The 27,488-nt window shown below is 45.1% G+C and overlaps 1 protein-coding gene across 3 annotated transcripts in view; it reads right to left on the bottom strand.

Moving 5' to 3' along the window:
• The window catches only part of megf10 (multiple EGF-like-domains 10), a 293,005-nt gene that overhangs the window by 106,725 nt on the left and 158,792 nt on the right, over positions 1 to 27,488 (bottom strand). The gene's annotated exons all lie outside the window — the stretch shown is intronic.

Genomic DNA, 27,488 nt, shown 5'->3' with positions numbered 1-27,488 from the left:
GCTGGGGAGCAGACCGCCGGCGTGCACCCTCCACAGATTGCCCTGGCGCGAGTTTTGGCTGAGCGTGGACCCTGAGCGTAGGTACATAAGAACATAAGAAATAGGAGCAGGTGTAGGCCATACGGCCCCTCGAGCCTGCTCTGCCATTTAATACCATCATGGCTGACTCGATCATGGACTCAGGTCCACTTCCCCGCCCATTCCCCATAATCCCTTATCGGTTAAGAAACTGTCTATTTCTGTCTTCAATTTATTCAATGTCCCAGCTTCCACAGCTCTGTGAGGCAGCGAATTCCACAGATTTACAACCTTCTGAGAGAAGAAATTTCTCCTCATCTCTGTTTTAAATGGGCAGCCCCTTATTCTAAGATCATACCCTCTAGTTCTAGTCTCCCCCATCAGTGGAAACATCCTCTCTGCATCCACCTTGTCAAGCCCCCTCATAATCTTATACGTTTCAATAAGATCACCTCTCATTCTTCTGAATTTCAATGAATAGAGGCCCAACCTACTCAACCTTTCCTCATGTCAACCCCCTCATCTCCAGAATCAACCTTGTGAACCTTCTCTGAACTGCCTCCAAAGCAAGTATATCCTTTCTTAAATATGGAAACCAAAATTGTACACAGTATTCCAGGTGTGGCCTCACCAATACCCTGTATAACTGTAGCAAGACAGGTAAGTATGAAAAAAAATGTTTTAAATGCCCACGAGGATCAGCGGAGTTGGGCGGTAGTTAAGTAGGTCTGCAAGAAAAAGGTGATTGTTTTTTTTACTATTTATTTTCAAAATCTGTTGGTGTGATTTAATTTAAAAGTGTGTTGGGAATGTTTTTTTGATTTTTAATTAGGTTTTTTAAAAAATTATTTTTATTCTTTTTCTCGTGTTAGGCCCAACCCGCAGCCTCGGGGTAAATTTTTTATAGATTTTTAAATGTATTGCCCATTTTCTGTAGGCACCACCCAATCTAGCCTAAATTGCACTTTTTCGCCTAGATTGGGGGTGCAAGGCCCATATTTTTCACTGGGCAAATTTTTTTCTTTCAGGAAGTTTTCGCCGGCGATAATCTTCCAAGCCTTAGCGGTTTTTTGGGCGGCAATCGGACGCTGGCGGGCTTTGGGGAAATTCTAGCCAAGAATGTTTACAGCGCAGAAACAGGCCATTTGGCCCCACTGGTGTTTATGATCCATACAAGCTATTTATTGAGGCTGTAGTTAAAAAACATATCAAAGACATTCAGTATATCCCCACCAAAGTAGGTAAGTGCATCAGAAAATGCTCCACATTTTGGACTGATTATTTTCACGGTGTAGCAGGGAAATGTTGACAATTCTATATGGAGTATTTCCCTCTGCCAAGTGATCATTTAGCAGAAAATTTAGTTAAAGTCTCGAAGGTAAATTTTAAAATAATGTACAGACATAAAGGTGAAAAACAGTGATTAAAAAGAGAGCGCACGGCTACTCATCAATGGTCATGTGATGCAAGAAAACATGTACAGTAAAACCCTAGACAAATGGATGTCTCCGAAAAACGGATACTTACTGACAGTCCCAAATAACTTGCATTGTAATAGTAATAAATTGCCCCTGAAAGCCACAGTCACTTGCAAATTACAAACATAGAAACATAGAAAATAGGTGCAGGAGTAGGCCATTCAGCCCTTCGAGCCTGCACCACCATTCAATAAGATCATGGCTGATCATTCACCTCAGTACCCCTTTCCTGCTTTCTCTCCATACCCCTTGATCCCTTTAGCCGTCAAGGTCGTATCTAACTCCCTCTTGAATATATCTAACGGACTGGCCTCAACAACTTTGTGGTAGAGAATTCCACAGGTTCACAATTTTCTGCGTGAAGAAGTTTCTCCTCATCTCGGTCCTAGATGGCTTACCCCTTATCCTTACACTGTGACCCCTGGTTCTGGACTTCCCCAACATCGGGAACATTCTTCCTGCATCTAACCTGTCTAATCCCGTCAGAATTTTGTATGTTTCTATGAGATCCCCTCTCATTTTTCTAAACTCCAGTGAATATAAGCCTAGTCGATCTAGACTTTCTTCATATGTCAGTCCTGCCATCCGGGGAATCAGTCTGGTGAACCTTCGCTGCACTCCCTCAATAGCAAGAATGTCCTTCCTCAGATTAGGAGACCAAAACTGTACACAATATTCAAGGTGTGGCCTCACCAAGGCCCTGTACAACTGCAGTAAGACCTCCCTGCTCCTATACTCAAATCCTCTTGCTATGAAGGTCAACATGCCATTTGCCTTCTTCACCGCCTGCTGTACCTGCATCCCAACTTTCAATGACTGATGTACCATGACACCCAGGTTTCGTTGCACCTCTCTTTTTCCTAATCTGTCACCATTCAGATAATATTCTGTCTTCCTCTTTTTGCCACCAAAGTGGATAACCTCACATTTATCTACATTAAACTGCATCTGCCATGCATTTGCCCACTCACCTCCCCTGTCCAAGTCACCCTGCAGCCTCTTAGCACCCTCCTCACAGCTCACACTGCCACCCAACTTAATGTCATCTGCAAACTTGGAGATATTACATTCAATTCCTTCGTCTAAATCATTAATGTATATTATAAATAGCTGGGGTCCCAGCACTAAACCTTACAGTACCCCACTAGTCACTGCCTGGCATTCAGAAAAGGACCCATTTACTATTACTCTTTGCTTCCTGTCTCCCAACCAATTCTCTATCCACGTCAATACATTATCCCCAACACCATGTGCTTTAAGTTTGCACACTAATCTCTGGTGTGGGACCTTGTCAAAAGTCTTTTGAAAGTCCAAATACACCACATCCACTGGTTCCCACATGTCCACTGTACTAGTTACATCCTCAAAAAATTCTAGAAGATTTGTCAAGCATGATTTCCCTTTCATAAATTCATGCTGACTTGGACCAATCCCGTCACTGCTTTCTAAATTCGCTGCTATTACATCTTTAATAATTGATTCCAACATTTTCCCCACTACCGATGTCAGGCTAACTGGTGTATAATTGCCTGTTTTCTCTCTCCCTCCTTTTTTAAAAAGTGGGGTTACATTAGCTACCCTCCAATCCATAAGAATGATCCAGTGTCTATAGAATGTTGGAAAATGACCACCAGTGCATCCACTATTTCTCAGGCCATTTCCTTAAGTACTCTGGGATGCAGACTATCAGGCCCCGGGGATTTATCGGCCTTCAATCCCATCAATTTCCCTAACACAATTTCCTGACTAATAAGGATTTCCTTCAGTTCCTCCTTCTCGCTAGACCCTCGGTCCCCAAGTATTTCCAGACGGTTAGTTGTGTCTTCCTTAGTGAAGACAGAACCAAAGTATTTGTTCAATTGGTCTGCCATTTCTTTGTTCCCCATTATAAATTCATCTGATTCTGACTGCAAGGGACCTACATTTGTCTTCACTAATCTTTTTCTCTTCACATATCTATCGAAACTGTGGCAGTCAGTTTTTATGTTCCCTACAAGTTTACTCTTATACTCTATTTTCCCCCTCCTAACTAAACTCTTTGTCCTCCTCTGCTGAATTCTAAATTTCTCCAAGTCCTCAGGTTTGCTGTTTTTTTCTGTCCAATTTATATGCTTCTTCCTTAGATTTAACACTATCCCTAATTTCCCTTGTTAGCTACGGTTGAGACACCTTCCCCATTTTATTTCTATGCCAGACAGGGATGTACAATTGTTGAAGTTCATTCATGTGATCTTTAAATGTCTGCCATTGCCTATCCACCGTCATCCCTTTAAGTGTCATTCGCCAGTCTATCCTAGCCAATTCATGTCTCATACCATTGAAGTTACCTTTCTTTAAGTTCAGGACCCTGGTCTCAGAATTAACTATGTCACTCTCCATCTTAATAAAGAATTCTACCATATTATGGGCACTCTTACCCAAGTGGCCTTGCACAACAAGATTGCTAATTAATCCTCTCTCATTACACAACACCCAGTCTAGGATAGCTAGCTGTTTATTTGGTTCCTCGACATATTGGTCTCGAAAACCATCCCTTATACAATCCAGGACATCCTCCTCCACCATATTGCTACCAGTTTGGTTAGCCCAATCTATATGTAGATTAAAGTCACCCATGATAACTGTTGTACCCTTATGTCACGCATTCCTAATTTCCTGTTTGATGCCATCACCAACCTCACTACTACCGTTTGGTGGTCTGTACACAACCCCCACTAAGCGTTTTCTGCCCTTTGGTGTTCCGCAGCTCTACACATACAGATTCCACATCATCGAAGCTAATGTCCTTCCTTACTATTTGGAAGAGAAATTTGGCACTAGGGGTACCAGCGGGACACGGGTTAAAGTGCTGGTTCCTGCACTGGCCCATAAGGAGGTAAAGGCCTTTCTTCTCATGCCTTGTATCTCTTCTCACGCCTTGTACATTCCAGCACCAAGGCTCCAGAAGGTACTGTTATGGGGTGGGATACCAGATAATATTCCAACATGGAATGTCAATAGGAGAGAACCTAAACAGACCGCTGATAAGGCGGTGAGAAGAGACCCGAGATAGACTTGATGGCACCAAAGGAAATGTATAACAAATTCCAACCTAATGATACTATTCTGGGAACGGTCTAAAATGGTCATGAGATCATGGCCTGTCAGTCAGAGCTCATGACCTGTCAATCCGGAGTAGTACTGATAAGGTAGTCCAATTAGAGAAGTAGCACTGATAAGGTAGTCCAATTAGAAATCTAGGGAGGTTTTGTCCGGGAAGAGTGGGGTTTTTGAAATATATAAGAGTTGTATGATTGTGCTGTTCGGGGAGCATCCCCACTCACAGGCGGCTGTGATGAGGGTTGTTCCCGGACGTTCGTAAAAAAGATCGTTATACTTTGCCATCCGTCTCTGTCTGCTAACTTCGAGAATTGCTACGTGGGCTGGGACAAGCGTCGACCCTCTATATCAGTCGGCCCGCTCGTGGGAAAAGAAGCCTTCCTGTTTTCCCCCAACATTTGGCGCTGCGAGCAGGGTACGGACTTCCCGAACGGAACAATGACCCAGCTGTTGGGGTGAGTATGTTTTAATTTCCCACTTTCAAGTTAGAGCTGTGGCATTGTAAACTGCAAGGGAAGGACATCCGTACAAAAGAACCATCTGTAGTGAGTCCCGGAGGGACGGAGACGGAGGTTAAGGATGATCTAGGGGTGAAAGGGGGTCAAAAGGTGCATCCTAAAATGCACGCGTGGAGGTAGCACGGCAGTGCAAGGGTACAACGCAAGGGAAGATATAGGGGAAGGTCTATTGACCCGAAGTAGTACGAGCGCACGGTGCAGGGACAAGAGAATGAGGGAATAGAGACAACGTCCCGGTGTGACGGGATATATTGACCCAAAGCGTGCAGTGGTACGAGTGTATGGCGCAAGGAAAGACATATAAATAGCGTCCTGCATACCTGACACGAATTTAAGGGAGTACCCAAGACCCTCATAGCCCTAAGAAGATGGGTAACTCGGCAAGTAAAGGAACAAATGGAGCTGGTGAGGGAATGGGGACCCAGGCCATTAAACAAGGGAAAAGGGAAGAGGGTAACCAGGGACCCGAAGCGTCTCTATTAGAATTACTAATTAACAAATATACAACCTTAATGGAAGGAATGAAATGGAAAGGGTGGCAGCCCACGGATGCCCCTGATAGGCAGAAAAAATGGTGGGATAGTCAGACCAAAAACAAGGTTAGAATGGCCCAGGCAATTATCCTCACCTGCTACCGGGAACTAGTAATGGAAATAGATACCCATGTTGAGCTGATTCAGAGATTAAACACGAAAATAGCAACCTTAGAAAGGGTCGTAAAGGAGAACGGCAAACCCCTACAGTGTGCATCAGCAATACCCGACCCAAAGGTAGCCCCGATAACCGCTCCACTGTATCCCTCCCTGGAGGAAATACCAGTAGGAGAGCCTCCAGATGGTGGAATGCAGAGAGAGCTCCCGGCATATAATGAATACATACAGGCAGCTCCCGTACGCACGGCTAGCCCCTGCACACGGACAGCAACCCGCTCACGTCACTATACAAGAAGTTCCCCTCACCCCGCATGAGAGACAGACACTATTAAAGGATCTACCCACACCCAAACCCAATAGCAGAAATACAGAGTTCTGGCAAAAGGTTGAGGAAATGTTCGATGCGCATAACTTAACCTTAGGTGACATACACAGTTTGGTAAAGGCCAAAACCGGTCGTGTAAATTGGCAGAGGGCTACCCTAAGCGTGCAAAATGGTGGCTGGATGACGATAGGGAACCGGACCAAGCCACAGAGGTTGCTAGACCTAAAACACAGGATGGATGGATGTTGGGGACCTATAAGAACTAACTGGAGCAGAATATTAAAGATAACCCAGAAGCCAAACGAAACTGCAGGAGAGTATGGGGAGCGGAAATGGCTCGAGTATAAGGACCACTCCGGTGCAAATGACCCTGAGAAAGATGACGAGGCATTCCTAGAAATGTTTAAGGATGGGCTGGGGGAGGCGCATCAAAAAATAATTAAACTAGGATTCAAGATAGGGGATGACTATGATGAGATCTTAGAGTGGGCACAGAATGTAGAGGAGCTAAAGGCTGAGCAGAAGGAGAAAGTGTCAAAGATGGTGGCAGCAGCACTAGCAACAGAAGGAAAGGAAGGGGATGGGGACCTCCGCGCCGCCCCCTTGACGTGTTACACGTGCCATCAGGGCGGACACACTAGCAAAGAATGCCCACGAAAGGATGCCAGAAAGGAGACGTTTAGGTGCCATAATTGCAATAAACCGGGACACATGGCAAGAAACTGCCGAGCACCGAAAGGGAGGGAGGCAGGAATGGGTCCCCAGCAAACCGGGAAACAAACTGGGATGCCCATTACCCGTGAGGAACTGGTGGAGATCCTCCAACAAAAAATATTGCCCCCGCTGGAGCCACCCTCAAATGAAGAGCTCCTTAACCTGCTCAAACTGGCCAGTGGTGGCCGCGAGGGGTTACCGGCCCCCGAACGAAGGTTGGAACGGCCAACGCTAGATTCCTGTATGTTTATTAGTGCGGTGTTAGGGGGCCGGCAGTGCAACATGCTAGTAGACACGGGAGCGTCGGTATCCATAACCAACCTAGACCTCCCCCTTACCCAGACCACGGTCAATATTCAGGGGATAGGGGGGGATTTAAAAAAACAACACTGAGTGAAGTAGTACCTCTAGAGATACAGGGCATAATGATACCCACCCAATTCTGGTGCTGCCCTAACCCAGAAGGCACCATACTAGGGATAGACACTTTGAGGGAAGTAGGGGCACTTATAGACCCCCCAGCGGAATCGAATTATATGGGGAGGGAAACATCAAACCGAACAGAAGTTCGATTGCCCGGGACATCCGCAGCAGCGAGTGGCAAGGATAGTCCCAATACAGCCCGAATGAGAAACGAAGGGAGTGTGGGGCAGTGATCTGCCGACTAAAACCGACACTGTGGGCACGGCATAAACAAGATTGTGGGCTGGCCTGGATGAACCCGGTCAATATTCCCGGGCCGGAGCATAAGCCCCATAAAACCCGAGGCTGATGCAGCAGTCCACCAAATAGTCCAAGAGTTAGAAGCGCAAGGGATGGTGAAGCCAGTAACAGCCACCACTAATTCACCGGTGTGGCCTGTGAAGAAACCCGACGGGACTTATAGGTTCACCGTTGATTATACCGCCCTGAACAAAGTCACCCCAAGGGAATACCCGATTGTGGCGAGCCCTTCTACTGTGTTCAACGGCCTGAACCCAGAACATAAAATCTTCACGGTACTTGACATAGCAAACGGGTTCTGAGCCATACCTTTGGAGGAGGAGTCACAGAAGAAGTTTGCCTTCACTATAAAGGGGAGACAATATACGTGGACCAGGGTGCCCCAGGGGTTTCACAATAGCCTGGGAATATTTCACCGGACATTGTCAGGGATCTTGAAACCCCTGGATGTAGGGAGAGGAAGCACTGTACTACAGTACGTGGACGATATTCTTATCGCCTCAGGTACTGAGGCACAACACCTGATGGCCCTAACTGCAGTACTAGGGGCCTTACAGCGCTCGGGGTTGAAGGCTAACCCTCAGAAAGCCCAAATTGGAAGAAGGGAGGTTACATACCTGGGATACGTAGTATCCCAAGGGAACAGGCAGATGCCCGCTGATAGGAAGGAGGCTATTAGAACTATGCCTAGACCAGGGACAGTGAGAGGGGTCCGACAGATATGGGGGCTATTTAATTATTGCCGGAACTTTATCCCAGAATATGCAGAAATGGCCCAGCCAATACAAGATCTAGTGAAAGAAGATAAACCATCCCAGGAGCCTGTAGACTGGGGCCGCCCCCAGGAGGCGGCATTCACACAGCTTAAACACGCCCTTATGAGCGCACCCGCCTTGGGGTTGCCGGATCAGAATAGGCCCTTCCACCTGTATATGTACAATAGTGAGACCCACTACAATGCAGTGGTAACCCAGGTGGGGGATGCCACTGCAGTTGGACTCAGATCAAGGTACACATTTTATGGGGAAAGTCATGAAACAAGCCTGTGCCCTGCTTGGGATTAAACAAAAATTCCACATCCCGTACCATCCGGAATCTCCGGATTAGTAGAGCGGATGAATAGGACCCTAAAAACTGCATTAGCCAAGGCAATTGAGGAGACCGGGAAGGGGTGGGTGGAGTTAGTTCCACGAATCCTAATGAAATTAAGAGCCACCCCGAACCGAACTACCGGACTGACCCCCTTTGAGCTAATGACAGGCAGAGCTATGAGATTGCCAGAAGTATTAGTATCTGGGAGTGAGGACGTGGGACCCTACAAGGACAAGATACGAAGGTTCGTCATGGAGCTATGTAAACAGCTACATGAATTATGAGTGCAAGCTAGGGACCAACAAGCCATTAAAGATTTAGAAAGGGATACAAAGGAACAAAGGGTTCAGGTACCCACCATAGGGAGCCAGGTCATGGTGAGGTTGAATCCCGAGAGACCCGGATCCTCACCAAAATGGACCGGGCTCCACCAAGTGATCATGATCAGTGACACATGCGCTTGCATAGATATGGGGGTATTGGTAGATGGAAGCACTGGACCCAGTTGAAACTATTTGGATCTTAACCGACCGGTGAACACCGGAAACATTGTGTTTTACAGGATCCTATTCCTCCTTGGAGCCGGGACGTCCTTCGACGAAGGAAGCTACAGACCCCAAGGCCTATACTATAGAACATCTGAAACCATTAACCTGTGATTTGAGAGCCTTAGTGGTGGTAGCCGGTACAACAGTAGATTTAAATTGTAGCATCGGACTAACTGGCATAACTCAACTCAACACGGATGTCAATCGACATTGGGTATGGACCAATAACCAGGGCATAACAGTAGTAGTAAACGAGACCGCAGTGTGCTTCGTGCTAGAGAAGAAACGGGGAAGTTGTACTTATAGGGAGGGGGCACAAATAAGGTGCACGCCTGTCTTTGCCCAATTCTCAGGGAGACCTCAACCAGGGGATACCAGTTGGAGAACGTGCCCGGCCTCTCCGTGTGTGGGTACTGATCAGTGGTGTTGGGACATTCGAGTCCGGAATAGATCCACCACCGTTGCTCCAACAACCACTCTGGGAACTACAACTCTTTATAGTACCACCACACATCCTCCTCCCACATGCCCGTCCATAAAGACGGGAGTCACAGGAGGATTAGTAATAAAGGAATCTAAGAAGAAGATACATTTTGGGGTGCAGCAACGGCTACTTACGGTGGTCCTAAACCTCACGGATATCATCCTTCCTAGCTTCTGTGGGAATGAGACTATAAGTCTGTACCAGAATCTGACTCAGAGAATCCTTGAAGGCCTGGAATCCACAACCATGAGATTCAATATCAGAAAGGGGATAGAACGAGGTCGAACAAAAAGGGATATACTGGAAATGTTGGGCACGGGTTACGCTGCAGTCCTTGCAACCGTGAATACCATAGACCGATATGCGATAGACGATAGGGTCAATACCTTGACGCAAATCTTGAGAGGTTTACTGGGGCGGGACATGGATAACCAAGCCCTACAAGCGCGGTTGGGAGATGGCGCAGAAGGGGAACTGTTACAGGTGGCCCATACATTGCAGAAACATGCTAAGATAATAAATTTGATCCATGCAATGGGGAACGACATAAGTAAACGATTACAAGCTGAAATAGTTTGCTCTGGGTATGGGGCCTGGATATTAAGTGAAGTACAACATAATTTGGAGCAACTCCAGAATGGAGACATACCAGATTGGATTCCGAACAGCATACTTAACAATTGGACTCGAGATAAAAAAATTAATAACACATGTGAGGTACGAAGGAATAGTCTCGCATGGGTGCCAAAATTCAGATGTATTACTGGGCGGGTGAATATGATCGGATTTGTGTTGTCCATACCACAGTATGATGTAACAAAGGGAGACCCTTATATCAGATCGATAATATCGGTGAAGTAAGAAACCAAACTCGGTGGCATTACCATCAGCCTGCCAGATGGGCGATTAAAGTTAACAATAGTACCAGAGGCATTGCCATAACCAACTGCTATAAAAATAACCAAGTGGTTTTATGTTGAGGTACGCCACGAGTGACGAATGATGATTGTGGATTCCACCAGATAAACGGATGTATGCTGAGTATCACTCCTCTTGAACATGATCTGAAGACCATCGCTGCCCCGCAAGGGAACGGAGGGTGCGTGAGCACGGGGGCAGTCAACTTAACCATTAAGACCAGGGGAGGAGTCACCCCGTGTCCTCATTAGTCCTAACTTCTGCTTCAGACCTAAGGGAGAAATAGACATAGACGGATATCATATACATCCCGAGACAACGGAAATCATCCACGGAACAATCATGGATACCCTCCGAGAAGGGTACGAAGAAGCGGTATGGGAACCGCAAGGCAAACAGATACCGGAATTAAATGAGGAACAATTACGTCTGTTGCAAGGAATCCAAAATCAAAGACGACAGTATGTCCGCCTGATGGAAGAAATAGACAACTTACAGAGAGACACTAACGCAATGCTGGCTGATCAGCCCTGGTACTCAAGGCTGTGGGACATTGGACTTAATATTCAAATTCACCCATGGATAAGACTAATATCACACGTACTTGTAGTAATACAGGGCCTGGTTCTGTTGGTCATGATTGGATAAACATGTGCACGAATAAAACAGGCCAAACGACACGTCAGGACACGCACTATGATTAAGGCCATAAGGGATGAAAATTTAAGCAGTCCTACTGGAAGGACTTACCTTATATAACTCTGTGGGAAGGTTTCAGGAGGTCCCGAAGCTTGGGAGATGGCCACCCAGGTGAACGAACCTATCTGGAACTCGCCTACAGGGAGATAGTTATCGGGAAAGATGGCCAGCTTGGCGTATAGCCAAGGGCCAAAAGGGGGGAATTGTAAGAGAAATTTGGCATTAGAGGTACCAGCGGGACAAGGGTTAAAGTGCTGGTTCCTGCACTGGCCCATAAGGAGGTAAAGGCCTTTCTTCTCATGCCTTTCTTCTCATGCCTTGTATCTCTTCTCACGCCTTGTACCTCTTCTCACGCCTTGTACATTCCAGCACCAAGGCTCCAGAAGGTACTGTTATGGGGTGGGATACCAGATAATATTCCAACATGGAATGTCAATAGGAGAGAACCTAAACAGACTGCTGATAAGGCGGTGAAAAGAAGCCTTCCCATTTTTCCCCAACATTTGCGTTAATCTCCTCTTTAACCAGCAACGCTACCCCACCTCCTTTTCCTTTCTGTCCATCCTTCCTGAATATTGAATACCCCTGGATGTTGAGTTTCCAGCCTTGGTCATCCTGGAGCCATGTCTCTGTGATCCCAATTCCTTCATATCCATTAACAGCTATCTACGCAGTTAATTCTTCCACCTTATTATGAATGCTCCTCGCATTGAGACACAGAACCTTGAGGCTTGTTTTATTGATGCTCTTCGTCCTTTTAGAATTATTTTGTAATGTGGCCCTTTTTGATTTTTGCCTTTGATTTCTCTGCCCTCCACTTTTCCTTATCTCCTTTCTACGTTTTGTTTCTGCCCCCATTTTACTTCCCTCTGTCTCCCTGCATAGATTTCCATCCCCCTGCCATATTAGCTTAAACCCTCCCCAACAGCACTAGCAAACACTCCCCCAAGGACATCGGTTCCGGTCTTGCCCAGGTGCAGACCATCCGGTTTTGTACTGGTTCCACCTCCCCCAGAACTGCTTCCAATGCCCCAGGAATTTGAAACCCTCCCTCTTGCACCATTCCTAAAACCACGTATTCATCTTAATTATCTTGCTATTCCTACTCTGACTAGCACTGGTAGCAATCCTGAGATTACTATCTTGGAGGTCCTACTTTTTAATTTAACTACTAGCTCCCTAAATTTAGCTTGTAGGACCTCATCCCATTTTTTACCTATATCGTTGGTACCTATATGCACAATGACAACTGGCTGTTCACCCTCCCCCTCCAGAATGCCCTGCAGCCGCTCTGAGACATCCTTGACTCTTGCACCAGGGAGGCAACATACCATCCTGAAGTCTCGATTGCGGCGCAGAAACGCCTATCTATTCCCCTTACAATAGAATCCCCTACCACTATAGCTCTCCCACTCTTTTTTCTGCCCACCTGTGCAGCAGAGCCACCCATGGTGCCATGGTTGCCATGAACTTGGCTGCTGCTGCCTTCCCCTGATGGGCCATCTCCCCCAACTGTACTCAAAACGGTATATCTGTTTTTGAGGGAGATGACCGCAGGGGACGCCTGCACTACCTTCCTACTCCTGCTCTGCCTGATGGTCACCCATTCCCTATCTGCCTTTGTAACCCTTACCTGCGGTGTGACAACTCATTAAACGTGCTATTCACTACATCCTCAGCATCGCGGACGCTCCAGACTAAATCCATGCACAGCTCCAGTGCCACAATGCGGTCTGTCAGGAGCTGCAGCTGGATACACTTCACGCACACTGGAAGCGTCCCTGATTTCCCACATAGCACAGCAGGAGCATGACATGGGTCTGGGCTCTCCTGCCATGACTTAACCCTTAAATTAACTTAATTTGGCAACAATGCCAAAGGTTTCTTTCCAATAAGAAAAAGAAAAAAGATAAAGAAAAAGAAAAACTACTCACCAATCCACCAGCCAATCACTTACCTGTTTGGCTGTGATGTCACACTTAGATTTCTTTTTACTTCTTTGTTTTACCTTTGGCCTTGATCTCCAGCTCCTGCTACTGTGCTCCTCCCGAACTCCATGTCCTTTTTATGGGTCTCTCGATCTCACGCTCCCGCTGCTGTGGCTCCTCCGACTCCCCGCGCCCTTTTATCAGGGCCTCGACCTCCCGGCATGCTGCTTCTCCGACTCCCCGCGCCCTTTTATCAGGGCCTCGATTTCTCAGCATGTGTTGCTCCTCCGACTCCCCGCGCCCTTTTATCAGGGCCTCGACCTCCAGGCATGCTGCTTCTCCGACTCCCCAAGCCCTTTTATCAGGGCCTCGATCTCCTGGCATGTGTTGCTCCTCCAACTCCCCGCGCCCTTCAATGCACCAAGTCCTTTTGCAACTTACTACACGGAACACACAGGTCAGCATGAGGCGGAAAATGGTGAAACAAAACGGCAATTGTGGAATGGGGAGCTCTTCACCCAGTATCTATAGCAGCAGACAAACTGCTCTATCTCTGGGACATTTCACTGCATTAAAGGCGCTATATAAATGCAAGTTGTTGTTGGTGTTGATTTGAGGGAAGCTGACATTCAGTTTTGGAATGAATTGCATTTCAGGTGCCCCTAGCCTGTATTTCAACATCATCCTTGGCGTATTTCCCTTCAGTTGATTAAAAAGCCACAGCTATATCCTCAGGGTACAATTATAGTTCAGTTCGATGTATCTCTGATGTACTATATCCCTTCACAATAGTGGTCCAGAATTTGCTAGAGCAGAGCATCTCACATGGAGCCCCGTTAGTCAGACTTTTTCCCCTCACCCTGAAGCTCGAACGTGTTTTTGCGGCGTAACTTGCAGGAAGTGCGAGCTGATATCGGTGTGGCAAGGGCAATGGGGCACCTGGGACCTCAGTGAATGCCGGAACCAACAGTCTATCTCTTGAACCAATGGGATTTCAGGATTGAGAGAAAAAAAAGAGAGAAATGACAGAGAAGGAAATCGGGTGAATTAGAGTCAAATCAGATGCAGGAAGAAAAAGAGAGTGGGAAGAAAGATTGGATTAAGGGAGAGAGAAAAGAAACGGAAAGGAAAAGTTAAAAAAAAATTATATATTAAAATATTAAATTATTTAAATCTCTAACTTGGAGGAAAGAGATTGAACAGGCTAAATTTTTCCCTTTCTGGGCCAGAGAGGATGCTTGGCTTTGCATTCCAATTATCACAGCATATCCCTGAACTCGCAAGCCGATTTGCGCATTAGAACGACATGTGTCACTAACACGCCAGTATTGTTCCTGCAAGAATCCGGCCTATTCATTCGCATTCACCTGGTATATTGTGGATAAAAAGCACTTAAACCAGACATTAATTCATCATGAATTTATCAAGATTAAAAAGAGCAGAAACACCAATCTTCCCAACAGCCAGATGTTGGCACTGCTTCTGCAATGCATTACATCTGGCCAAATTAAATTGAATGTGTTTCAAATGAATTGACAGCTAAGAAGTCTCTTGTTGCCCGATGCTGATGTAATAATCATGAGCTGAGGATCATGTGGCCAAAGACTTAGTAATGTGTGCACTTTTTGATTCATTAAAATCTGCTTGTGGTCATTTTGATCCTCAAGGCTAACTTCAACTGCCTCTGTGGAACTGTTCCTAAGAGTAAATTATTTGGGACAGAGAAGAAACCTATTTTCCTATATTCCTTCAGTTAGTTAAAAAGCCTTGGAAAAAACCTTTAGGGTATCATGTTGACTGCACAGTTGGTATTTCTCAAGATCCAATCTCGGACTTGCTGCGTATTTGGTACGACAGCAGTCTAGATGAAGTCCAATTGTTCCTGCAAGAATCCGGCCTATTAATTCACATTCACTTGGTATATTGTGGATAAAAAGCACTTAAACCAGACATTAATTCATCATGAATTTATCAAGATTAAAATGAGCAGAAACACCAATCTTCCCAACAGCCAGATGTTGGCACTGCTTCTGCAATGCATTACATTACAATGGATATGCAGTGGAGGCGTTCCCTAGGGTGTTTGCACTGATAAAACTTCCGTTTTCCGCAAGCAGACACAAATTATATAAGGCACAAAGCACAGGCAGCGCAATCAACCACCAGGAAACAAGGCATTTCTGCTAGGGGCCCAATCGGCAAATTATAACCAAGATGCCCTCGACACTATGCCAGTTTTACCAAGTTACGCCCACGTTTCCTCGCAAACTCATCAGCATAAGCCCGAACTCATTTATATTCTTGCAGCAGCAAAGCAAAACTACGGTTTAAAGCCACTGCTCGTCAGGTGAATAACCCTGGGATCAGGTGACCAGGGGTGCGGGTACACCCGAGAATCTGGGCGCAATGTGATGAACTCCCAGAACAAGGGCAATCCGCAGCAAGTCGCCTTTCCATCTTGGGGGGGCAAGACCAGTTTTGTGGGTGGGGACTGGTTTGGGCGAAGGGACTATTGAACTAGCATAAAATATCGCGGATACTTGGGCGTACAGTAACTATAGGCGAGACTCACTTGCGCTTAAAATTCCATGATCTTTTGATTTATTTGATTTGACTCCACTCAGATTAAGCTTGTTATCTGGGCAGAAATCATGCGGAAACTCTAGGCCATGGAATTTTGTATATGCAGAAGATTAACATCATTAGTGTCAGACAAACTATGATCTACTGCAGCTGAGCAATGAAATGTGACATGTAATTATTATATAAAGTACAGATTAAATAAAGAAGGAAATCCTGGAATACTTTCTTTCCCATTCTCGGGATGTGGATGTCGCTGGCAAGGCTGGCATTTATTGCCCATCCCATGTATTGAACCTTGGTTAGAACACACTTGGAGTACTGTGTACAGTTCTGGTTGCCATATTATAAAAAGGATATAGAGGCACTGCAGAGGGTGCAAAAAGATGTACAAGAATTATACCAGAAATGCGAGGGTATACCAATCAGGAAAGGAGGAACAGGCTGGGTCTCTTTTCTCTTGAAAAGAGAATGCTGAGGAATGACCTAATCGAGGTCTTTAAAATTAAGAAAGACTTTGATAGGGTAGATACAGAGAGAATGTTTCCACTTGTGGGTAAGAGATAAACTAGAGGTCATCAATATAAGGTAGTCACTGTTGTGTCCTTACACACTACAGCAAATCAACACGAGGCACATACTGGAGACAAGGTCACTCTGTGACCTGTACCTTTATTCACAGGACCAAGAAGTGATGATCCTGTGTGGGACCTCCCTTTACATACCTGGATGACCAGGTGAGGAGTGTCTCCCACAAGTTCACCCCTGTGGTCAAGGTGTGCATTTCTCAGGTGTATATAGTGTACAGTGTTGTTACATAAAGGTTACAGTTATGTGAAGGTTACAAACATGACATCACCTCCCCCAACGTCTTTGGGTCAAAGATTTAGTCTTTCAGGCAGTCGACGCTCTCTCGTAGTGCGCCGCAGTTGGGGCTCTGGTTGTTGAGCCTTGGCATGCATCTTTGTCACCTGTGGTGATTCCAGCTCGTCCGGGCTGGCCGCAGGGACTGTGCATACTGCTGACGGTTCTTGTTGCTCGTTCTCTGGCAGTGGTGTGGGCAGCATCTCATGATCATCCTCAGGTTCCTCAGTGTCCATGCTGAACCTTTTTTTTTTTTTTATTTGGTCCAGATGCTTGCGGCATATCTGCCCATTGTTGAGCCTGACCACTATGACCCTATTCCCCTCTTTGCCAATTACAGTACCCTCGAGCCACTTGGGCCCCACAGTGTGATTAAGAACAAATACCGGGTCATCGATTTCTATACATCTCCCCTTTGAGTTACGGTCGTGGCACTCATTTTGGGACTGGCGCTTGCCCTCAGCAATGTCTGATAAAACTGGATGAATGAGGGACAGCCGAGTTTTAAGTGTACGTTTCATGAGTAGTTCCGCTGGCGGAACTCCTGTGAGCGAGTGCGGTCGGAACCTGTAGGCCAGCATGAGGTGCGATAGACGGTATTGAAGGGAGGGTCCTTGAATCCGGAGCATGCCTTGCTTTATGATTTGGACTGCACTGGCCATTGGAAGCCGGCTTGAACGGCGCTGTCCTGACATGTTTGATGCCATTACCCGACACGAACTCCCGGAATTCATAGCTAGTGAAACACGGGCCCCATGAATCACTGAATGATTCTAACTCACTCCAGGTGGGGATCTTATTATTTCAAATACCACTGTTCACTGGCAATCCAGGATCAGTGATCTGTGAGTCACAGTGACTTTTACAAATCTTAAATATTATTGTGGCCTTCCAAGAGATGTAACCGAAGTAGCCTGACTTTAGATAGTTCCGTAGAATGCCAAAGCATTCTCAAGCCAAGGGCCAGGAGATAGATATAGTTTTAATATTGCCACATGTCTCTAAAACAATAGAGCTGTACACTCACTTGAGAGCACGGTAATTAATCTCATCATTCATTCATAAGACATCACAGTCCACTTGTGAAGCAGCCCTTAATAGCCGTCAGCTGTATGGAGCAGTTTCTTATTTATTTAGCTATCCTTGGGTTTAATTTTGAGAAATGCCACGCATTCTTGAAAAGAATAAAAACATATTTCTGACTTTTGGCCCATGGGTCTGTGCAGCAGATGCATGTGAGGGTGCAGAATGAAGAGAGGGTGTTTTTTGTCTGATGTGCAAAAGATACTATATTAAATGGACATGAACATCCCTTAATTGTTAACAAATGTGCGGCTTTTCACCAGGCAAGCTGGGTTGGATAAAAAAAAAAAGATTTACATTTATACAGGGGCCTTTCATAACCTCAGGACGTCCCAAAGTGTTTTACATGTGGTAACGCCCGGATAATCTGTTTTTTACTGATGTTGATGGATTAAATTGGGCAGGACACCAGGGAGAACTCCCCTGATCTTCTTCAAAATTGTGCCATGGGATCTCTTACATGCACCTGACAGAGCATACAGGGCCTCGGTTTAACATTTCATCCACAAGACAGTGCAGCACTCCCTCAGCACTGCACTGGAGTATCAGCCCAGTTTTTTGTGCTCAAGTTTCTTGTGGGACTTGAACCCACAATCCGCTGAATTAGAGGCGAGAGTGTTACCCACTGAGCCATGGCTGACGGATAAACTTCTAGTTTTCATGACTGCTCTAAAGTGCAAATCTTACCCATTGTAATCAAAATAAAAGACAAATATGTCGAGATTCCATTTATAATGTCGCCCGTTAGCACCAGTGTGAGGCAGCTAACAGGTGGGAAAGGCCGACCATCGGTGCGAAGCGGCATCCATGGCTCGGGTGAAAATTGGTTGGCTCTTTGGTAGACGCGCCAAAAGGCGATGCTGCGCCGTCTAACACCACCCACATGGTGCAACGCCCCTTTGGCGCCACTCCCGCGATATGTGGTTTGTATGGACGCCTAAAAGCAAGGTGTCTGTACTGCATGAGAAAAGTGGAGGGAATATCGTGGTGCTCGGGCATATTCGCCCAGAGATCAAAGTAAGTTGTTTTCTTTCTTTATTTCATCTTCTTTTCATTATTGTAAGAGTGGGAAAGTTTGTGTGTTGGTCGGAAAAGTTCGAGGGTTTTTTCTTCCTTTTTCTTCCTGTTCTTCAGCTAGCATGGCGGCAGCCTCCTGTTGCGAAATTGAGTCGGCCTCCTGAGCTCCCGTCCGAGGATGAGAGTGCAATGCCGCTTTTTAGTGCTGCTCTCTCATCTTTGGGCATAAAATCTGAATTTGGCAGTTTGAGCCTGCACCTAACACCTGGTGGTAAAATCAGCACTCAGGCGGTGACACCGCCTCAAAAACGGCAGTACCGAATTTCAATCCCAAAGATTTGAGTGGATTTCCTGCACTGCAGTGAAAATCTTTACTTGTTGCGAAATGAGCACCTGGGACAGCGCTAGCAATCTAACTGATTGAGAAATATCTTACAACTGGTAGGTGCCCTCGCTGATAAATGTATACCAAGTTTATCCCTGTGAAGTCTGGCAGATCCTCCACTCTTTGGACTTAACTAAAACTGGTGGTATCCTTTCATTACTCTTAAAATGGGTTCCTCCAAGATTATCCTTCTCCTTTAACGTTCTTACTCCCAGTCATGGAAACATAGGAACAGGAGGCCATTCAGCCCCTTGAGCTTGTTCCGCCATTCAGTTAGATCATGGCTGATCTGTATCATATCTACTCGCCTTGGAACCATAACCCTTAATACCCCTTGCCTAACAAAAATCTATCGATCTCTGTTTTGAAATTTTCAACTGACCCCCAACCTCAACAGCTTTTTGGGGGATTTCCGCTAACCTTTGTATGAAGAAGTGCTTCCTGACATCACCCCTGAACAGCCTAGCTCTAATTTTAAGGTTATGCCCCCTTTTTATGGACCACCAGAGGAAATAGTTTCTCCCTATCTACCTTATCAAATCCTTTAATCACCTTAAACACCTCAATTAGATCACCCCTTAATCTTTTATACTCAAGGGGGAACACAAGCCTCGTCTAGGTCCTTTAGAGAAGAGTGACTATAACATGATTGAATTCTTTTTTAGAATAGAAAGTGAAGTAGTCCAATCCAAAACTAGAATCCTAAATCTAAACAAAGGAAACTATGAAGGCATGAGGAATGAATTGGCTATGATAGATTGGGAAGATTCATTAAAAGGCATGACGGTGGATAGGCAATGGTTAACATTTAAGGAATGAATGCATGAATTGCAACAGTTATACATTCCTTTCTGGTGTAAAAACACAAAAGGAAAAATGGCCCAACCATGGCTGACAAAATAAATTAAGGATAGTATTCGATCCAAAGAGGAATCATACAAAGTTGCCAGAAAAAGTAGCAAGCCTGAAGATTTGGAGCAGTTTAGAATTCAGCAAAAAAGGACCCAAAGATTGATTAAGAGGGGAAAAATAGAGTATGAGAGTAAACTTGCAAGGAACATAAAAACCGACTGCAAAAGTTTCTACAAGTAGGTAGAAAGAAAAAGATTAGTAAAGACAAATGTAGGTCCTTTACAGTCAGAAACTAGAGAATTTATAATAGGGAATAAGGAAATGGCAGAACAACTAAATAAATACTTCGGTTCTGTCTTCACAGAAGAGGACACAAATAACGTCCCAGAAATGCTGGGAACCAAGGATCTAGTGAGCTAGAGGAATTAAAGGAAATGATTATTAGTAAGAAAATAGTGCTGGAGAAACTAATGGGACTGGATGCATATAAATCCCCAGGGCCTGATGATCTGCATCCCAGAGTACTAAAAGAGGTAGCCATGGAAATAGCGGATGCATTGGTTGTCATCTTCCAAAATTCTATAGATTATGGAACAGTTGCTGCAGATTGGAGGGCAAATATAACCCCACTATTTAAAAAAGGAGGGAGAGAGAAAACAGGGAACTACAGACCGGTTAGCCTAACATCAGTTGTAGAGAAATTGCTAGAGTCTGTTATAAAGAATGTGATAACGGGACACTTAGATAATATTAATGGGATTAGACAAAGTCAACATAGATTTATGAAAGGAAAATCGTGTTTGACAAACCTGGAGTTTTTTGAGGATGTAACTGATAGAATAGATAAGGGAGAACCAGTGGATGTAGTGTATTTGGATTTTCAGAAGGCCTTTGATAAAGTCCCAAATAAGAGGTTAGTGTGCAAAATTAAAGCACATAGGATTGGGGGTAATATACTGGTATGGATTGAAAATTGGTTAACTGACAGGAAACAGAGAATAGGAATAAAGGGGTCTTTTTCAGGGTGGCAGGCAGTGACTAGTGGGGTACCACAGGGATCAGTGCTGGGGCCCCAGCTATACACAATATATAAAAATGATTTGAATGAGGGAACCAACTGTAATATTTCCAAGTTTGCTGACGACACAAAACTAGGTGGGATTGTGAGTTGTGAGGAGGATGCAAAGATGCTGCAAGGCAATGTAGATAGGTTGAGTGAGTGGGCAAACACATGGCTGATGCAGTATAACATGGATAAATGTGAAGTTATCCACTTTGATAGGAAAAACATAAAGACAAAGTATTATTTAAATAGTGATAGCTTGGGAAGTGTCGATGTGCAGGGGGACCTGGGTGTTCTTGTACACTAGTCATTGAAAGCAAACATGCAGGTGCAGCAAGCAGTTAGGAAGGCAAATGGTATGTTGGCCTTCATTGCAAGAGGATTTGAGTACAGGAGCAAGGATATCTTACTACAGTTATACATCATCATCATCATCATCATAGGCAGTCCCTCGAAACGAGGATGACTTGCTTCCACGCCAAAAAGGGATGAGTTCACATGTGTTTCAATGAAGGACCTAATATTCCAGATCCCGAACTACATGTTGAAGGGTGAAAGATATCTGTGCGTGGATTTTTTAACGTGTGGTGGCCGTTGCACCCCAGCCACCACATGGGCTTGATAGAGCTAGGGCTGGGTCCAGTGGCAAGGATTAACCAAGACGACTGGAGACCAACTCTGCTGCACGGACCTAGTGTGCACACATATGTAGTGTGGGCTGGCCCATGCTGCCCCTGGGCCCTCGCCTCTTCTGGGCCCCGAACTCACGCCTCTCCTGGGCCTCAATCACATCCCTCTATGAACTTTTGCCGTTCCTTCGCCCCGACCTCGCCATTCCTGCTGTATCTGCCTGCACTGCAATCAGCCGTTGCCCTCCTGCCACCGCACGTTGCTTCCTCTAATGGCCCTGGCCTGCTGATGGTCTTGCAGGCCGGGACCACGCCGATTTCCGGGCCGGGCCGGCGCACACTGCGCACAGGGCCTTGGTGAGACTACACCTGGAGTATTGTGTGCAGTTTTGGTCCCCTTACCTAAGAAAGGGTATACTTGCCATAGAGGGAGTGCAGCGAAGGTTCACAAAACTGATTCCTGGGATGGCAGGACTGTCGTATGAGGAGAGATTGCGTCAACTGGCTTGTATTCACTAGAGATTAGAAGAATGAGAGGGGATCTCATTGAAATGTATACAATTCTGACGGGGTTGGACAGACTGGATGCGGGGAGAATGTTTCCCCTGGCTGGGAAGTCTAGAACAAGGGGTCACAGTCTCAGGATATGGGGTAGGAAATTTAGGACTGAGATGAGGAGAAATTTCTTCACTCAGAGGGTGGTGAACCTGTGGAATTCTCTACCACAGAAGGCTGTGGAGGCCAAGTCACTGAATATATTTAAGAAGGAGATTTCTAGACATGAAAGGTATCAAGGGGTATGGGGAGAAAGCGGGAATATGGTGTTGAGATAGAGGATCAGCCATGATCATATTGAATGGCGGTGCAGGCTCGAAGGGCCGAATAGCCTACTCCTGCTCCTATTTTCTATGTTTCTATGTAATCTGACCTTGTAATTTAACCACTTTATCCCCGGTATCGTTCCAGTGAATTTGCGCTGCACCCGCTCCTGGGCCAATATATCCTTCCTGAGGTGCAGAGCCGAGAACCAAATTCAGTACTCCATATAGCATCTGACCAGAACTTTATACAACATGTACATTATTGTATAGGACCCTGGTCAGGTCACACTTGGAGTACTGTGCACAGTTCTGGTTTCCATACTACAAAAAGGATATAGAAACACTGGAGAAAGTGCAAAAGAGACCAGAACTGAGAGGTTACAGCGATTAGAGAAAATTTAGAGCAGACCTGATCGAGGTCTTTCAAATTATTAATGGGTTGGACATGGTGGATGTAGAGAGGATGTTTCCACTTGAGAGAATCCAAAACAAGGGGCCATGAATACAAGATAGTTACTAATAAATCCAATAGGGAAATAAGGAGAGATTTATTTACTCAAAGAGTGGTTAGAATGTGGAATGCGCTACCACAGGAAGTGGTTGAAGTAAAAAAGGAGGCACAGAAAGCAGGAAATTATAGACCAGTTAGCCTAACATCTGTCGTTGGGAAAATGCTGGAGTCCATTATTAAGGAAGCAGTAGCAGGACATTTGAAACAACATAATGCAGTCAAACAGAGTCAGCATGGTTTTATGAAAGGGAAATCATGTTTGACAAATTTACTGGAGTTCTTTGAGAATGTAACGAGCAGGGTGGATAAGGGGGAACCAGTGGATGTGGTGTATTTGGATTTCCAGAAGGCATTCGATAAGGTGCCACATAAAAATCTACTGCATAAGATAAAAGCTCACAGGGTTGGGGGTAATATATTAGCATGGATAGAGGATTGGCTAACAAACAGAAAGCAGAGAGTCGAGATTAATGGGTCATTTTCCGGTTGGCAAACAGTGGCTAGTGGGGTGCCACAGGGATCGGTGCTCGGGCCTCAACTATTTACAATCTATATTAATGACTTGGATGAAGGGACTGAGTGTAATGTAGTCAAGTTTGCTGATGATACAAAGATGCGTGGGAAAGTAAGTTGTGAGGAGGACACAAAAAATCTACAAAGGGATATAGACAGGCTAAGTGAGTGGGCAAAAATTTGGCAGATGGAGTATAATGTGTGAAAGTGTGAGGTTATCCATTTTGGTCGGAAAAATAAAATAGCAAGTTATTATTTAAATGGAGAGAAATTACAAAATGCTGCAGTACAGAGGGACTTAGGGGTCCTTGTGCATGAAATAAAAAAGTTAGTATGCAGGTACAGCAAGTAATCAGGAACGTTGGCCTTTATTGCAAAGGGGATGGAGTATAAAAGCAGAGAAGTCCTGCTACAACTGCACAGGGTATTGGTGAGGCCGCACCTAAAGTACCACGTACAGTTTTGGTCACTTTATATAAGGAGGGATATACTTGGATTGGAGACAGTTCAGAGAAGGTTCACTAACAACATATAAAGTACTGAGGGGCTCAACATCATCATCATAGGCAGTCCCTTGAAATCGAGGAAGACTTGCTTCCACTCTAAAAGTGAGTTCTTAGGTGACTGAACAGTCCGATACGGGAACCACAGTCTGTCACAGGTGGGACAGACAGTCGTTTGGAGGAAAGGGTGGGTGGGATTGGTTTGCCACATGCTCCTTTCGCTGCCTGCTCCTGTTTTCTGCACGCTCTCGGCAATGAGGCTCAAGGTGCTCAGCACCCTCCCGGATGCACCTTCTCCACCTAGGGCAGTCTTTGACCAGGGACTCCCAGGTGTTGGTGGGGATGTTGCATTTTATCAAGGAAGCTTTGAGGGTATCCTTGAAACGTTTCCTCTGCCCACCTTGGGCTCATTTGCCGTGTGGGAGTTCCGAGTAGAACACTTGCTTTGGGAGTCTTATGTCAGGCATGTGAACAATGTGGCCCGCCCAACGGAGCTTGTCGAGTGTGATCAGTGCTTTGATGCTGGGGATGGTGGCCTGATCGAGGGCTCATCAAGCTAGATGCAGAGAGGATGTTTCCCCTCGTGGGGGAAGCTAGAACTCGGGGGCATAATTTCAGAATAAGGAGCCGCCCATTTAGAACTGAGATGAGGAGGAATTTCTTCTCTCAGAGGCTTATAAATCTGTGGAATTCTCTGCCCCAGAGAGCTGTGGAGGCTGGGTCATTGAATACATTTAAGGTGGAGATAGACAGAATTTTGAGCGATGAGAGTGAAGGGTTACGAGGAGCAGGCAGGAAAGTGGAGCTGAGCCCAGGATCAGATCAGTCATGATCTTATCAAATGGCAGAACAGGCTCGAGGTACCAGATGGCCTAATCCTGCTCCTATTTTTTATATTCTTTATATTTATGTTCTTAAATATCTTCGATGCTTTCAAAAGGAAACTAGAAGAGTATACAAGAGTGAAGGGAACAGAAAGATTTGCTGAACGGCTGAGATGAGGTGGATGGAATGGGAGGAGACTCGTCTGGTGAATAAACACCAGCTCAGACTAGTTGGGGCAAATTGACCAGTTTCTGTGCTGTACATTCTATGTAATTCTATATAATGTTATTATTCCCTGGTAGCTGCACTAAGAGTAATGCCTGAATTTCTTATTTCTGTTCTCAGTGAGCAAGGCTTCAGATCTGAAATGTGGACTTGCAAAATTACCATTTTTAAACTTTATCAAAAGTTATTAATAATGTAATATATGGAAAAGGTTTTGAAAAGTAAAAAGCTCACTATTAATCATTTTATAAGCTTTCATTTCTGGAATCTAGTTTGATCTGAAGAACACAAATTTTTCAACTAGGTTTTAAAACCTTTTTTTAGCAACTAGACATTGATACAGTAAGTAGGGAGGAGCTGTTTCCAATGGCAGAAGGGTTGGTAACCAATGGCCACAGATTAAGATCATTGGAAAAAGAACCAGAGATGACACAAGGAGAATTTTTTTTATGCAGCCCGTCATGATCTGGAATGTGCTGCCTGAAAGAGTGCTGGAAGCAGATTCAATAGTAACTTTCAAAAGGGAATTGGATAAATACTTGAAGGGGAAAACATTGCAGGAATATGGGGAAAGATAAGGGAGTAGGACTAATTGGGTAGCTCTTTCAAAGAGCTGACAACAGGCATGCTGGGCCGAATGGTCTCCTTCTGTGCTGTATCAGTCTATGAGCACATAGGACCTGGTTTGATAGCCTGTTTAGTCAATAAAAGTGCTGAGAAATGTTAGCAGGATCATCATTGTCATAAAATGAGTTGAAGTGATGGATGTTAAATGTTGGCCTCACACAGAGAAACTATAACATTTTGACCTCATATGAATGCAAGGAGAAAAACAGCTGTAAGGAATCCCTTTGAGTTCATCATCATCATCAAGTTACAAATCACCAGCTGTTGTACAGAGACACTGATGTTACTGACATTTCAAGTGATCTTTATAAAAAAGGAAGGAACTTTCTCAATCTCCTGTGACACTGACCAGGTCATACACTTTGTCCTTATTTTCCATTTCCACGAGAAACAGACTGTTTCCAGAGATGGAAGTCTTTTTAAAATTTTGTTCTGGGGATTATAGTTGTCTCTGGCAAGACCAGCATTTATTACCCATCACTAGTTGTCCTTGAGAAAATGGTGATTAAACTTCTTGAATTGCTGCAGTCCGTGTGGTGAAGGTGCGCCCACAGTGCTGTTAGGTAGGGAATTCCAGGATTTTGACCCAATGACAATGAAGGAATGGCAATATATTTCTAAGTCAGGATGCTGGGTGACTTGGAGGGGAACTTTGAGGTGATGGTGTTCCCATGCGTCTGCTGCCTTTGTCTTTCTGAATGGTAGAGGTCGCAGATTTGGGAGGCGCTGTCGAAGAAGCCTTGGCGATTTGCTGCAGTGCATCCTTTAGATGGTACACACTGCAGCTACGGTGTGCGGTGCTGGAGGAAGCGAATATTTAAGGGGGTGGATGGGGTGCCAATCAAAAAAGCTGGCATAAAACGAGCTAATTGCTTGGATAAAGATATTTTATATAACTGTAAACTTCTCCAAGAACTTAAACAACTCCAACTGGTTGATTAAAAAATTACATAGAAACATAGAAACATAGAAAATAGGTGCAGGAGTAGGCCATTCGGCCCTTCTAGCCTGCACTGCCATTCAATGAGTTCATGGCTGAACATTCAACTTCAGTACCCCATTCCTGCTTTCTCGCCATACCCCTTGATCCCCCTAGTAGTAAGGACCTCATCTAACTCCTTTTTGAATATATTTAGTGAATTGGCCTCAACAACTTTCTGTGGTAGAGAATTCCACAGGTTCACCACTCTCTGGGTGAAGAAGTTCCTCCGCATCTCGGTCCTAAATGGCTTACCCCTTATCCTTAGACTGTGACCTCTGGTTCTGGACTTCCCCAACATTGGGAACATTCTTCCTGCATCTAACCTGTCTAACCCCAGAGGATTACATAGGATATACCACATAGAAACAGGCCATTCGGCCCAACCAGTCCATGGTGGCGTTATGTTCCACTCGAGCCTCCTCCAGTCTTCCCTCATCTAAATCTATCAACATAATCCTCTATCTCCTTCTCCCTCATATCTGCTTATCTAGCCTCCCCTTAAATGCATCTATACTATTCGCTTCAACCACTCTCTGCGGTAGTGAGTTCCACATTCTCACCACTCTTTCAGTAATGAAGTTTCTTTCGAATTCTCTATTGGATTCCTTGGTGACTATCTTATATTGATGGCCTCTAGTTATGCTCTGCCCCACAACTGGAAACATTCTCTCTGTATCCATTCTATGAAAACCTTTCATCATTTTAAAGACCTCTATTAGGACACCTCTCAGCCTTCTTATACCCTCGCATTTCTGGTATCATCCTTGTAAATCTTCTCTGCACCCTCTCCAGTGCATCTATATCCTTTTTA

The sequence above is a fragment of the Pristiophorus japonicus genome, chromosome 1 (genome assembly GCF_044704955.1).
Source record: "Pristiophorus japonicus isolate sPriJap1 chromosome 1, sPriJap1.hap1, whole genome shotgun sequence".
In the NCBI taxonomy this organism is placed as follows: Eukaryota; Metazoa; Chordata; class Chondrichthyes; family Pristiophoridae; genus Pristiophorus; species Pristiophorus japonicus.
Note: the sequence above shows the minus strand (reverse complement) of the source record. Positions and strands in the feature narration are given on the sequence as shown.